Raw genomic sequence first — 16156 nt, forward strand, 5'->3', positions numbered from 1 at the left:
ATTCACATACGATACTGATTCCCTTTGTCACGCGATATTTTACTTGTCCGAGATTTGATCATCGGTATCTCTATTCCTTGTTCAACCTCGTTTCCTGACAAGTACTCTTTACTCGTACCGTGGTATGCGGTCTCTTATGAACCATTCATATGCTTGCAAGCTAATTAGATGACATTCCACCGAGAGGGCCCAGAGTATATCTATCCGTCACCGGGATGGACAAATCCCACTGTTGATCCATATGCCTCAACTCATACTTTCCGGATACTTAATCCCAACTTTATAACCACCCACTTACGCAGTGGAGTTTGATCTAATCAAAGTACCTTTCCGGTATAATTGATTTACATGATCTCATGGTTGAAAGGACTAGGTAACTATGTATCGAAAGCTTATAGCAAATAACTTAATGACGTGATCTTATGCTACGCTTAATTGGGTGTGTCCATTATATCATTCACATAATGACATAACCTTGTTATTAATAACATCCAATGTTCATGATCATGAAACGATGATCATCTATTAATCAACAAGCTAGTTATACAAGAGGCTTACTAGGGACTCCTTGTTGTTCACATAACACACATGTATCAATGTTTCGGTTAATACAGTTATAGCATGGTATGTAAACATTATCATAAACTCAAAGATATATTATAATAACCATTTTATTATTGTCTCTTGGGCATATCTCCAACACTTACTGGGAAGAGAAGTTCCTCCCAGTCAATCATGTTCTCGACATAATCCATCCACTTCTTCAGGAATATCTTCCTAAGCGCAGGCATGTCTGATGGGTTAATTGGTGCCATCCTCCTCCCATTCCAACACTCAATGTACTTAAGCATGAAGAACCCGCAGTCATACCTTGGAAAACATAACAAAATGAAAATGCATATATGAGCTAGAAAATCCATGGACAACTAGGAAAATGTAGAATTGGAAATGCAAAAGAAACTAGTCCTTACGTAGTCAATTGCCTTGGTGTAGTTATGTGCACTGTTTTGTATTTCGAGATGTCGATTTTTGATTCACTATAGTTTGTTGCCCACAAATGTTTGATACTTCCAATGATTGTTCGAGCATCATCCATAAGCGCTTTGTCCCCCTCACGCCTTAGTGAGTCCATCACTTCAAACCTTCCGGACGTCAAGTTCAGCACAATAAGATAGTAGTGCCCAGCCTTTTTCTTGACTTCAGGTGTCAAATCTTGAAGAACTGAAAACATTATCTGTACAGTTGTAGTAGAATAGAAAAGTAGGATCAGGAGCATAACCGTGGCAGGAACATAACCGTAGAAACAGAGAAGCATGTTATATTTGAGAAAAATTGTAAAAATTACTTCCAATGGATGTTCTAACTCTTTGAATCATGTATTGGTAATAAGTTTTTTAGTTACATGTAGAATCTCCGCTGAAATAATTTATCATTGCATAAAAAAACACCCAGAAAAAAATGCAGTAAACATGTATCCAGGAAGATTTTAAAAAAGAAAAAATAGAGGAAGCAAAAAAGCTAAAAAAAAAGAGATAGAACGTACCATATCTTTGTGGTCTAGGCGGTGCGTAGGTGAACACTCGAAAGCTTTCCTAACAGTCCTATCTAAAATACAGTTGGTTGCACTCCTTAGTTTAGTCTGCACACCATTATAAAGTATAAAAGGGGAAAGTTAAAGAGAGCAAAAAAAGACTTATCCAGGAAATGAGTAAAAGAAACATTTTAAGTGAAAATGATTTTACTAACCGCAATCATGAGAGGCATAACAAATTTTTTCTGCTTGGCCATGTCTGCAGAAAGCACTTGCAATGCGATCTCGCAGGTTGTGTTGCTTAGCCAACCTCCTGGCTTGACTGAGTCTGATAAATCGCGGAGTTCAACGAAAAAACTTCCATAGTCGATAATCCTTTCATCATTCAAATTATCTCTATTTCTGCCTCCATACATGCACACCTTGTTGTATAACTCAGTATCTGATTTGGGAACAGAAGGCTTCTTATCGTTTGCAACAAATGGTGATTTCTGTTGAGGTCCTAGCTTCAAAATCCTTTTTGTTTGAGGAATGGGTGTGGAACTACCAGGAGTTGTAGGTGAAACACCAGATGAATTCTGCAAGTTAATGGCTTTTCCTCCTGAGGTAGGCATCTCAATTGTAGCAAAAATCTTGTCAAGGGAGTCACCGCTATCATTGCTAGAAATGACAATAACTTCATCGACCTGTGAATCTTGATCCTTTTGTACTGTTTCAGCTTGCTGGACATGTACTGTCTGCTCAGGAACTGTGAGCTCAGGAACTGTGAGCTCATGAATTGTGAGCTCAGGAGCTGTATGCTCAACCACTGTCTGCTCCCCAGGACTGAAACCGAGATCAAAAGATGGGCAATCTTCTGCCAACTCTCTAACCTTCCTCTGATGTTCTGATTCTGGAGTTTCTGCATTTGCAAGTTCGACAGAAAAGTTCTTGGACATGTTTCTGTAAGACTTTGAAGAAGATGAAGGAGAATTACAAAGCTTCGTCAAATTAGCATTAGCCCGTGCGTCAGCAGTAGCAAACCTTGTAAGCCTCCTTGGGCTAGGAGCAGTATTTTTGACATATTCCTTCAGAAATGGAGATTTCACAGGAGACATTGATCTAGTGACATGCCTCCTAGCAACTGGAGTAACCTGCCCCTAATCTGAAAATGAAACAGATTTACTCGTCTTTGTTTTCAGTTGAGCAGAACCATTGCTTCTCTCATCCTCTTGCTCCACTTGCATGCCTTCTCCAGTGATATGAACTTGTGGAGTTTCAGTGCTTGATTGAGATCCAGTACCATATCCTTGAAGAATCCTCAATGCATCAACCGTGTTTGTACGCGGAAGAGATACTTCTGTCTCCACAGGCACTATAGGAAGTACTACCTCACTGGCCTGAACAATTTCTTCAATGTTCACAGTGCCTTCATCAGTACCATCTTCCTCGTATAGCTTCGTGGGTTCTTTGTTGAGTGTCTGATCATCTTCCACAAAATTGTTACATGTAATGTCAACACTTTGACCATCTGATGCTTTTTCTTCCGAAACAACTGCGGGTCCTTCATCATGACAATCTTCGCTGACGACAGTCACTTTCATCTTCTTCTTCTTAGGTCGTCCCGCAGCAATAAATCTGTCATCGGGTTTCCTTTTCTTGGATTTTACCGCATTGTCTCTTGGATCTGCTTCACCTTCCATCTGGTCCATTTGCACATCTTTCTGATTCCCGTCGTCCCTGACACTATGTTGCGCTTTTGTAACTCTCCTATGGCGTTTGTGCTTGCTCGTGTTATCAACTTTCTTCTCTGCCTGGTGAAGATCAGGATTGCCTTCTTTTACTTGATTCGGAGCAAAGGACCTGATAAACTGAGATAAGCCATCCTCAAACGCAATGCACATGTTTATGACAGCTTCTCTGTACTGTACCAATTTCTGTTGCAAAAAAGCAGAAAAGAGAATGAAAACATTAGAAACTTGTGCACTCATAGTAACTACAAAAACATTTCATGTCAAAATGGAAGAAGAAACACCAGTAACTTACTTCTTCGTTTGGATATTCTGGTGCATGACATCTGATGAACATGTCTATAGCAGATGGGTCATTTTTAAAAAGGACAGTCTTGTTCCTAAAGCAAGCCTTGAGCTGTGGCAGTTCAACAAAAAATTTAGAATAAAAATCTTGGTAAGTAAAATCAAACATGATATTCTATAAAAATGTTGAACATGATTTAATGGCACCATATGCAAGGTACAAAGAATAAACTATTTACAAAAGCCAGTGTATATTTATTAGGAGAACAAGTTCATACTTTGCAAAAACCAAAAACAATGAAAGAATTAAAAGAAACAATGGGCAGTACCGGTAAATTTCCAAATGATCCATCAGTTTTGGTATCCAAATCTACGACATGCCCTATTAACTGGTTAGTCCAAACACAAATGCAAGGTCCAGGAGGCAAATCTACAGCGTCTGTTTCCAGTGAATCTACATATAGAACCTACAAACAACAAATGATTATGTCTTGTAAGCAATTGTTACAGAAACAATAAAAAAAGAATAGAAAGAGTCAAAACAGAAATGAAGGAACTCACCATTAGGTATGGCATGCAAGCTTTAAACCAGTTCTTTTTTCCTTTGGCGTTCGCGGTCTTAATGAGGATGTCGATAATAAATCTTGCCCAGTCCAACCTTCGGATTGCTTCTATGTTAATCACCGATGGATAACACTTTGGGCTAATATAAATTCCAGTTGTATGAGCAAACACGGAAGACATAAGGAAGATAATGAACTTCCTCAAGTAAGCATCATCAGCAGGATAGCTGCGTTCCAAGTGCTTCTCCACCTCTGATAAGGTTGGTTGCCTCCCATTGTTGATCCCCATCATCTCTAGCACTGAACTTGTTGCATCGATGTTTTGCTTGTAAGGGACAGGGTGTGTACCCATGGGTACTGCCATCACACTCACAACCGACTGAACATTAACTGAGATTTTCCCCCTCTCACCAAAATCAAGAACACATGCCACTGGATCAAAGTGTTCCATGAGGAATCTGCATAACTTTGGGATTAGCTTTGAACACTTCATGGTAAGGATGGCACCAAAATCTGCTCCTCTGATCAAATCACGCTGCTTAGATGTCATTCCTTTGCAAACACTAACAACCTTCATTGGCGAAGAACGGTTGAATAAGTTATTCTGCAGCAAAAATGTAGTAGCATGAGAAACAACACCCATTTACAGCATGCAGAAGTAAGAAAATAAATGAAAAAGGGGAAGCATACAGTAGTAACAAAAAAAAAGTTACAGAAAAAACCTTCTTCTCAAAAACATTATCGTCTTCTTCTATATTTTCCTCATCATGTAATGGATGCTCTGGCACATCGAAAGGGGGCTCATCAGAAGGAGGAACAGTCTGCAGCGGTACTGGTTCTTCTTGCACACCCTGAGATACATTTTTATACTGTAACCTGTCCTTCATCCTCTTGAATTTAGAGTTCTTCTGCCGGCTCTTTGGAGTTTAGAATGTTTCTGCAACATACAAAAAAGTAGAAAAGCAGGAATTACCTAATCAGCATGACATAACAATATACATAAAAATCATGCATATGGTGAGATAGATTTCTTACGAGTGGGATTACAGGTTTCATTGCAACCTAATAGAGGACAGAAACAAATGATCCAGAATAAAAACCTGAAAAAACAAAAAAATAGCAGTTAAAAAAATGTATGAATTATAGATATAGTGGTATATGAGAATCCATGGAATATCTACAAATAACAGCAGCATAATTAACTACAACATAACTATTTTAAATATACACCCAACAGTATTTAAATATACATCCAAAAAGGTAAGTCAATCTTAATATAACCTTGTTGTCTTGAAAATGCAGATGCAGAACAACATGTACTCAAGTTTTTATACACCCAACAGTATTTAAATATACATCCAAAAAGGTAAGTCAATCTTAATATAACCTTGCTGTCTTGAAAATGCAGATGCAGAACAACATGTACTCAAGTTTTTATACACCCAACAGTATTTAAATATACATCCAAAAAGGTAAGCCAATCTTAATATAACCTTGCTGTCTTGAGAATGCAGATGCAGAACAACATGTACTCAAGTTTTATACACCCAACAGTATTTAAATATACATCAAAAAAGGTAAGTCAATCTTAATATAACCTTGCTGTCTTGAAAATGCTGATGCTGAACAACATGTTAACAAGTTTTATACACCCACAGTATTTAAATATACATCCAAAGGATAAGTCAATCTTAATATAACCTTGCTATCTTGAAAATGCATATGCAAAATAACATGTTAACAAGTTTTATAAGCTACAGTATTTAAATATACATCCATAGGGTAAGTCAATCTTCCTATAACCTTGTTGTCTTGAAAATGCATATGCAAAACAACATGTTAATGAAGTTTTATACACCCACAGTATTAAAAATATACATGCAACAGCACTTAAACACATACATCCATTAAAAATAAGAAAAAATCTTCTAATAACATTGATGACTTGATAAATATATATCCAAAAATACAATGAAAACAACTGAAAACTACATTGTATTTAAGCACATCAACAATGAATTTCATCACAGCAAAAATGACCTGCTCAAATCATCACATCAAACTATTTGATTGCATCAAGAGCAACTTGACCTACTCAAAATAATCACATCAACATTGGATTTCATCACAGCAACTTGAAATACTAAAAATGTACATCACGAATACCTTGAACTACTCAAAACTACATGACAGCCATCATTGGATTTGGAATTTATCTGTGGGGCATAGGATGAACTACTCGAATCTACTACTGCTAGTACGTCAACTCGATCTGCTACTAGTACTACTACGATAACTCGATCTGGTACTTGTCGTGCTACGTGTGACAATGTACAAATCGGGATACTAATCATCAAAATCGACATGATCCGGTGCGAATCAAACACACCAGTGGGGCTAATGCAAACTATACCAAGCCGCCAATGAGTTTCCGCCACAAAATCAACATGGACACGACCAAAATCATCTCGGCCATGGCCAAAATCATCTCGGTGGACGAACAGCTCTAGCTATCGGAACAAAATCAAAGCACGTAAGAGGGGCAGGGGCGCGAAATCAAAGCACTAACCAGCGTACCAGCTGTGGATCGACGCGGGCTCGACGCAGAACAAGTCGCCGTCGCAGACGCCTCCTCTCCACCTCTAATGGGACGAAATCGCGGGGACGGGCGGGTAGATCCCCGCGTCCACGACACCGATTCTGCTCTCCAGAGCAGCCCGACGGCTCCCCCGGCGACGAGCTCGGCAGCGGCGCGGCGATTTAGGGGAGGAGATCTCCCATCGATTTAGAGGAGAAGCGGAACTTTGCGATGAGAGAGAGGAACAATTTGGGCACAGAAGCGAGGAAGAAGGTGAGTAGGCCACGCGTGCGGGCGTCGTCGTCGTCGGCAGTCGTTTGGAACTTAGCGAGACGGAGCGCGAACCGTCTGATTTCGATCGGACGGCAGAAACGAGAGGTCACCGCCTAAGACAAGACAGAGACCCAGCACGTAATAGAAATTGGGTTATTTTAACATGGGCTTCTTGGAAGAGTACTGTTGTACAATCCCCTCCATGCGGAAAATATCGCTCCTCCCTGTTCCACACCATCTTCTCTCTTTCCCGAAAGCCTTTTCTCTGATCCGCCACGATTTCCCAGAGTTGGTCGCTCCTCCCTCCACCTTCACCTCGCTGGTATCAGTCAACCGGCCGGCGACCTTTGGTTTTTATTTTCCATCAATTCTCCGGTGCCCCTAATCGCATTCTACAAAGATCCACGACCACGGATCTGATTCTTAATCTTTTTGAGGGGCCGGAGACCAAGGATCTAATGATGGTATTTTCAGTGATCTCTCAAATCATATTGATTTATCCTTGCCAAGTTGCCATGCCGAATTAAACTTTTTAGATTCTGTCCCCGAGCCAGGGTATTCTGGGCCTGCTGAACATTGTAGAGAATACTTGGAATGAAGATAAGAATCACTGAACATGTGTAAGAAATCAACTACACACTGATGTTTCATATTTAGATTATTCCGGTTTATTGATCTAAGGATTATGTTAGTCGTATAGACTTTGGAAAAGAAGACCAATGCATGTACTAGAAGTTGCATGTTGTTAGCATTCCATAGGTCAAGAGCCCAAGATACAAACAGGGTTATCAACTTGCACATCTGCTATGATTAGTGGGCGAAACATAGAACTTGAGTGATTGGCCGAATAACTACGTTCAGTTAAGTTCAGTTTATAATTTCCAATGCTACAATCGTGCAGGGTATTTCACTTCTTTTTTTGCATCAAATGTAAGATTTAGGTTAAAAATTGGTATTTCACTATTTTTTTTGCATCAATGTAAGATTTAGGTAATTGGCATTTCACTACTTTTTTTTTTGCATCAAATGAAACATTTAGGTTAAAAAATGGTTCACCAAAAATTCAAATATTTTGGCCTATAAGAATTTATTTCATAAGTTAATCATGTAAACATAGAATTGTTTCACTTGATTTGGGTTGTTTCATATTAGTATGAAAAGGACGGGCGCAGTTTCACTTTTCTTGCATCACTGTGTAAGATCTAGGTGGTTCGGTAACAACCTTCTACGATTCAAGTTGGTTGTGCATGTTTCATAACTACTATATTATAGGGGAACCAACATCTTTTTTTCCACAATTTTGAGCTTCTTTCTGAATTAACCTCCTGCTGACACGTATAGCCTGCTTTTCGCTGATTTTTTCTGGTGTATGATTTCGGTGCCCCGTGAGATTTCTATCTTCCTGCTCTCCTCTCTTTCCTTCTGTTTTCTGGGATGTATTGGGTGACTTTAACTAAAATAGTGCACCGCTTTGACCAAATTTAGTCGGTTCACGACCCGTGCTTTTCTCTCCCCGACGTGCTATTCTCCACCTAATCTCTTTATCACGCATTCCATCAGCGTCCGGCGGCGAGGATATGGAGGCACACACATGGAGCAGCAGCCGCGGCCGGCACATCCTCGGCTCCAAGGCGGCCTGCGCCCCCTCTGCTCCCCGACGGCCGGCACCTCCCCGGCTCCCCCGCCGCCGGCGCGTCCTCTGATGTGCGGCGGCTAGCACGTACGCGGCGGCCGGTGCCTCCTCGGCTCTGCAACGACCGGTGCCTCCTCGGCCCTGCGGCGGCCGGCGCGTCCTCGGCCCTCCGACGGCCTGCGCCCCCTCGGCTGCCCGGAGGCCGGCCCGTCCGCGGCGGTTGGCGCCTTCTCGGCTCCCCGGCCGCCGGGCGTCCGTGCGGCGGCCAGCGCCTCCTTGGCCCCGCAGAGGCCGGCGCATCCTCGGCGCTCCGGCAGCCTGCGCCCCCTCGGCTCCCCAGAGGCCGGCACGTCCGCGGCGGTTGGCGCCTTCTCGGCTTCCCGGCCGTCGGGCGTCCGTGCGGCGGCCAGCGCGCCCGCGAAAGCCGGCGTCTCCTCTGATGCGCGGCGTCCGGCGCGTCCTCGGCTCCCCGATGGCCAGAGCTTCCTTTGATGCCCGGGGGCCGACGTCTCCTTGGCTTTTCGGCAGCCGGTTACTTCTTCATGGCGAGCGGCAGCTGCAGCAGCAAGCGGTAGAGGAAGATGGCGCCAGATAGGCGAAGAGGGGTGGCGTGAGGTTGATGGTCGTGACGGAGTGGACGACATGACCGTGTGCTCACTGGTGATGCAGGCATCGGGAAGAGCCATAGTGGCGGTGGCGGTTCGACGCTTTGACCGAGGGAGATGAGGGAACATAGCTGCCGTCGGAGGAGCGCAAGTATTTTCTAGATCACCTCTCTCTCGTGTGCACTCTTTTTTAACCCACTGGCATCAAGAGGCAAGAGCTCAAATGCGGGATTACCAAACCTAGACCTCGGTGTTGCAGGTTGGCCCTGCTTGGGTGCGAGCTGATGGACATGCCGCTTGGGTTGTCATTTCCCGCGGCGGTGAGTCCAGGTGGCCAGCTGTACTCCTCTGCCTCGGAGTTTCTACCTCAAGCTCTTGCGCCATTAGAGACCCGCTCGAAATTGCTGCTCTATGTTTTGAGGCTGGCGCAGGTGAGAGCCTTCCTTTATTCCTTTTCCTTAGTTTTTGGCTTTCTGCTTCCTTGCGTGCTCTCCGTCCAAAGCTTATTTTTTCGTGCATGCAGCAGAAGCCCATGGTGAACTTTGATCTAGAGTTCATGTAAATTCTTGAACTGAGCCAGGTAACATGTTCCCTTTCTCTCTAAGTATGTTCACTCAATCCTCTTCCAAGGGTTTTGTTTGATTGGACTAAGTCAAGCTTTTCAGTTTTCTCTTCGTATGCTGATTTTGATGTCTCCAACAAAAGTTGCATATCTGCAGATGAAGAGGCAAATGAACATCATCACCAGCTAGGAGACGGTGGGCGCCACAGGGCACGTATTTCATTTCCTTTGATGAGGAGAGCACCCTCGCTGTCATCCATCCACGGCTCGCCGATCAAAAAGGCTGACATGGAAGAGCTATGAAATTTACCTTCTCGAGGTGTTTTTTTCCAGCATTCTTGTGACACGATTTAAAGAATAGGATATGCTGATATTTCCAATGTGAGAGGGACTGCCCTATTGATCTTATGCGGTAGATGTTGTATATCAACATAAGGAGGAGCTCCTCTTAAATGCTCAACGGGAGAAGCGGGTGGTTTTCTTGCTGTAGGTACTGATTGATATCCTATATTGTTGTTTCTAGAGATGACCAATTACTAAAATTTTGAAAAAAAAACTGTTGTTTCTATTACCATTGGTACCTTCTTGCTTTCGCTCTTTTGATAACTCCCTTTTCTTGCCATGCAGAACTGAGGCCGCTTTTGTTACTATGCTAGATTCCAATGAATATCATCGAAAATTCAGATAATTATGCGATGGCAAGCCTTCAAGTAATATATACAGTACACTTAGTATCATTATAAATTAAGACCATGATGTTGTTCATGTCACTCAGCACCTAGATCTTCATGATATTATTGAACTTCAGGTTGATGCCCTTGATAAAAAATACATCAGTAAAAAACTAGGCCTATTTATTATGTTTTAGGTGTGTAAATGTTCCCTCTGTTCTTCTTTGTCCTAGCTACATTTGTCTTGATATTGGCAAATTAAAACTATTTAGGTGATGTCAGTCTGTAGAGGTGTGGATCTGTGTGAGCAGTTAGATCAGGTAACTATACTTATAAAATTAGTCCAACTCATTGCCTTTGAAAAGATTAGCTGGGCCAAGTCCAGACCATTGCTTTTAAAAAATTAACGGTTCCCGTTCCACTTTCCATAATATATGTTTCTTTATTTATGGTTGGACAGTTATTTGAACAATTAGGCGTTCTTGATTCTGTCCTGTATTTTTTTTGTTATACTGTGTTCAGTTACTTCTGCTATGTAAGGAGTGGATATTGGTGCTAACAAATATTCTAAATGAATTTGGATGGATCTTTTTCCTTGATTGCTGAGTTAGATTTGTGCAATCCTTATATTTTTTACATCATTTTTCCAGTGTATTTTTCTTTCTCCATTATACATTTCTTATAGTGATTCTTTATTGACAACAGGAAACGAGATAGGATATGCAATAAAACTTGATTAAAATATTAAACATTGTTGAGCATGATGATTATGGTTGTCTGACTATTTAGATACGGTGTATTCTACAATGATGATTTTGTCTGTCATCAAGGTTCGTTTCGAAGTCTCCTTGCTCCCTCCTTGAAGTTCCTTTTCTGATGCTTTATTTTAGGATCCGAAGTGGAGGTTTTTGCACTGCAGTTCAGATCTCTACACTGTCTTCGAGCCCTGTTACATTTTAAGTATCAGTTTGTGATTTCATTTTGTTTGTACTGCTGGAGATTTTCTTTAATGTTCCGGTCTATTATCTTCTTTCTATTACTACATAATTTTTGCCTTAAATACTTTGCCACTTTTTTAGTTATATATATGGCCAACTGATACTCTCTCTGTTCAAACAAGCCAACATAAAAACCATTCAGGTTAACAAATTTATATTCATAAGTTCCCTTTTGATAATTGCAACTCTGTTATCTATGCCAATTCATAGCTTATCGTATCCTAAAAAAGGTGAGTCGGGTAGTTCCCTTTTTAACATGGCCATTGTTTCTAGGTTTTGTTCAGTGATATGTATCTAAGTAGCTGCCAGGATGTATTAGTTTGACCCATGCACGACATGCCAATATTATCACCATGCCTGCCATTTCCTAGCTTGGTCTGTTTAAATCGCCTTATTCATGTACTATAGTAACATTTAAATAGTTGACATCCAATAATTTGCATACCTACAATTCTGTTCTAAAGATGACCAGTCTATGTTGTTCTTTGTAACAAGAACAGAGTAGCACGTATAGAATGGATAGATGCTACGGGTATAGCCAACCACTTCCATTACACGCTGACGTATTGCTGTGGTTGTGATCTTTTAGGTTTTAGCTATGGTCAGCTTCAACTTATGCTTCAGAGTGAACCGTTGACCATGACTGGTCATGATAAATGGATTAGCACTATTGGCAAGGGTGATTTCAGACCTAGCTCGGTTTATAAGCAGCATTTTCCTAATATTGATAACCATCCTCCCTCTTGCCTGATTTGGAAAAGTAAATGCATGCCGAAGCATAAATTTTTTCTCTGCCTTATTCCTCGTGATAGAATTAACACAAAGGACATGCTATTGAGGTGGCATTGGAATGTGACTAATAATCATGACTATATTATGTTGCTCTGGACAGTTTGAAGATTTGGAGGCATCTGTTCTTTAATTGCATATTCAGCATCCGTGTTTGGAACTATCTACAGAGTCCATGGCATCCTGGATCAACCTATGAATCCTTAATTGCAGCTAGAAAGAGTCTCAAAGAGCCTTGCTTCACTGAGATTATGATCCTAGCCTGCTGGAGTATATAGAAACAACGCAATGGTTGGATCTTCAAGGGCATTTCAGAGGGTGGCGAGCTTCTTTCGTTCTTAAGTATCCCTGCTGTGAAAAGTGATGTGCTTCCCGTCTTATCATCATGGATAGATAGCCTACCATAGTTTTGTTCCTTTTTTTCTTTTACGTTATTTTTGTAAATGTGCTTTGTACAGTTTTATGGGATTAATAAATTTTGAGGCTGTGGGGGGCTCCCCTACAGTAAAAATTTCAAAAAAATAAAAATACAAGTGCTCCATTTAATTGAGTATCTTTCCAGTATTTAGAGAGGTTTATGGTAATTTCTATAGGAAACTTCTCCAATTCAGTTAATCTTGCTCTCTTTATCACCAGCTATCAATTCCCCTTGTTATCCCCCCCTGCAATTTTATCTGTCAACAACAATGTTCTTCTTCTCCGACTCAAGGGATAGTTGCAGCCTAGATTCCTCTACAAAGCAGGTAAAGTTTCCGAAATTTTCACCTTTTAAATTTTCCTCTTTCTTGCTTTGCGGTTGTTCAGATTTGAATTTGAATGGGACTTCATGCTATGGGAGGTGTAAGTATCCATAGGATGAAGTCCCATTTATTTTGTTCCGACATGTTGAAATTTTGCTTAGTTTTGTATGATACTAATGAGTGACTAGCATTTTGTTTCCGCTCTGGGTTGCGCTCTACAGAACAAGAACCGATGTTTGAAATCTTAATAGACATCTGAAACCAATCTGTTGTGATTTGAGATTAATAGATATGATTGTAAGACTGCCATATTATTTTAAAGGTTTTACATTTTTATATGAAATGCTACCTGTATTATATATGTTAGGTCTGAAGTGCTACCTTGCACCCTCAGCTAATTCATCTTAAGCCCCATGAAGTGACCATCTTTGGGTACTATGGATGCGAGAAGATCTAGGGCCCCATGGAGCAGGACGGGGCTCATGCATCGGCATAAAATTTCCCTATATTTATAAGCATGCCAATGTATGGTACTACTTGGGTTCTATCTATGTAATGGTTCTCATGTGTTGCCCCATCGAGCTATTAGATGATCATCCATCACAGTATAGTCACTATGCAGTATCAACTACTATGAACAGATTTTTTCCCATATATATTTGTCCCAGTTATCTATCATGTTTTATAGGACCTGGTTTTTATGCACATGTATTTATCTGGTAGATCATCAGTGATCTTCTTTTCATACATACTTATGAGATTTAGTCTAGATAAGTGGAGTCCTTATCTTCTTTGATAGAAAATTTTGCTTTGTATGATCAGGTTTCTATGCATATGTATCTGTCCCACCTATCTATCCGTTTTTGTAAGACTAGGTTTTGTACACATGTATCGATTTGATGGACCATCAGTGGTCCTCTTTTCATGTTTACAAATTTTAGTATAAGCAAGGGGTGTCGTTCTTATCTTCTATGGTAAGCAATACAAGACACTGGCCATGTTGAGCCCATTCATCCTTCTCTTGGTACTTCCAAGGTTCTCCTGACATAGCGCTTCAGCATTGGCGCGGCGTGCCGCCGCGCCATTTTTGGCTAGTATCTTTAATATTATGGTGAAACCTACGAATGCTTGGTGGTGTCACACATGCAAGAAATTAAAAAGAACATGTCACTCAATGTATTAAAAGAAAAGAAAAAAGAACTCCACACATCTGAAGAAACAGAGTAACGCCTAAAAACAGGAGACTAAAAATGCCACCGAACCATCCTTCCTGCACGCGTAGTGGCTCAATATATTATCTACCGAGGACAAATAAAGATGAGCTCGCTAGTACATATCTGATCCTAGAAAATCAGCAACCACATGCTTAGAGCATCTCCACTCGTCTCCCCGACGAGGCCCTCGAGCGACGTTTTTCTCATCCGGACGGCGTAATTCGACCCAGTCGCGCCCCCGGTTCCTCGTTTTCGTCCGGATTTGGGTCTAAATCCATCCGGCGATCCCACGCCAACCCCGGCCCCCCGGGGAGCGCTCGAGGACTCCGGACGAGTGAAAAGCGGGGAAGGGCCCGATATGTCGGCGACTCGACACACGAACCCCACCGCCACCTCGCTCAAAATCTCCCCCACCCCTCGTATCTCTCTCGCCGTCGGCACCACCCCGTCGTCTTGTTGCCCAGATTCCGCCGTCCCTCCTTCTCCACCTGCCTATATTCCGCCGTCTTTCGACGAAGGCCTATCTGGCTGCTCCTCCGCCGGCCTGTTTTCCGACTTTGGCCTACTCCTCGCCGGCCGGCGTCTCGGGTCGCCTCGACCACGCCCGTCAGGTGTTCGTCCATTTGCCTCGCCGGCCATGGACTCGGACGAAGAGGAGGAGCAGATGTTCGTCGAGCTTATGCGAGAAGAGATGGCAGCCGCCGCCCAAGACGAGGAGCACGTGATGATCCTCGGCTGCTTGTCAAGCATGTACGCCGGACTGGCAACTGGTCGACGTGGTGGGTCGGCACCAGGTCGCCTGAAGTGCAAGCCGAGACAACGACTGGAGGGCTACTGCATGTTGTACGCCGACTACTTCGCCGACAATCCATTGCATGGTGAGAGTGTTTTCCGGCGTTGTTTCACGATGAGCAGAAAGCTATTTCTGCAAATTGTGTATGCCATCCGAGACTTTGATCCCTACTTCAGATGCAAGGCGGATTGCACTGGTTTGGTTGGATTTTCGTCACTGCAGAAGTGCACAGTGGCTATGAGGATGCTGGCGTATGGAGTTCCCGGTGATGGTGCAGATGACTATCTTCGGATGGCGGAGTCCACCGCCCTTTATTGTTTCTACGGGTTCTGCAGGGCCGTCATAGCAGTGTTCGGGGACTATTACTTGAGAACACCCACTGTCGAAGACACTCAGAGGATCCTTGCAACAAATGAAGCCAGGGGTTTTCCAGGGATGCTTGGAAGCATTGACTGCATGCATTGGCAATGGAAGAACTGTCCGTTTGCGTGGCAGGGAATGTACAAGGGTCACAAAAAGGCTGCACCGTGATACTTGAAGCGAGTGGCTACCCATGATCTCCGGATTTGGCACTCTTTCTTTGGTATGCCTGGATCCAACAATGACATCAACGTCCTAAACTGCTCCCCGATCTTTTCCAAGCTTGTTGAGGGTCATGCTCCCCCGGTGAACTATGTGATCAATGGTCGGCACTACAACAAAGGATACTACCTTGCAGACGGTATCTATCCAAAGTGGGCAACATTTGTGAAGACTATCTCGAAACCTAGCACCCCCAAACTTTGCGAGTTTGTGAAGAAACAAGAAGCTTGCCGAAAAGACGTCGAGCGTGCATTTGGTGTCCTCCAAGCAGAGATTTGTCGTCGTCCGGTTCCCCGCTATGACTTGGTCCAAAGATCGATGTGGGAGGTGATGAACTGCTGTGTGTGCCTACACAATATGATTATTGAAAATGAGCGAAAACATCCGGTTCCTCTGGCTGAGCAACAAGCACCATATGAGAGAGAGGGACCTCTTGCACAGCCTAATCACCAGGTGCCGACAGACTGGGCGGCTTTCATTGCTATGCGCCAGGAGATCCGAGACCCTACAATGCATCGACAGCTGCAAGATGATCTGGGCGCCGAGGCAACGCCAACGCCAACGCCGACGCCGACGCCAACTAGTCTGTGCTTTATTTATTTGTTTCAA

At 42.6% G+C, this 16156-nt stretch overlaps 1 long non-coding RNA gene across 1 annotated transcript; it reads left to right on the top strand.

The window, feature by feature from the left end:
* The first annotated feature begins 9720 nt into the window (after positions 1 to 9720).
* On the top strand, positions 9721 to 12253 carry LOC124681259. Its single transcript, XR_006995787.1, has 4 exons — positions 9721 to 9778; positions 9904 to 10250; positions 10388 to 11261; positions 11322 to 12253. It is a non-coding gene; the product is annotated as an uncharacterized LOC124681259 (long non-coding RNA).
* The last annotated feature ends 3903 nt before the right edge of the window (positions 12254 to 16156 follow it).

The sequence above is a fragment of the Lolium rigidum genome, unplaced genomic scaffold, assembly GCF_022539505.1.
Source record: "Lolium rigidum isolate FL_2022 unplaced genomic scaffold, APGP_CSIRO_Lrig_0.1 contig_37881_1, whole genome shotgun sequence".
NCBI classification, from domain to species: domain Eukaryota; kingdom Viridiplantae; phylum Streptophyta; class Magnoliopsida; order Poales; family Poaceae; genus Lolium; species Lolium rigidum.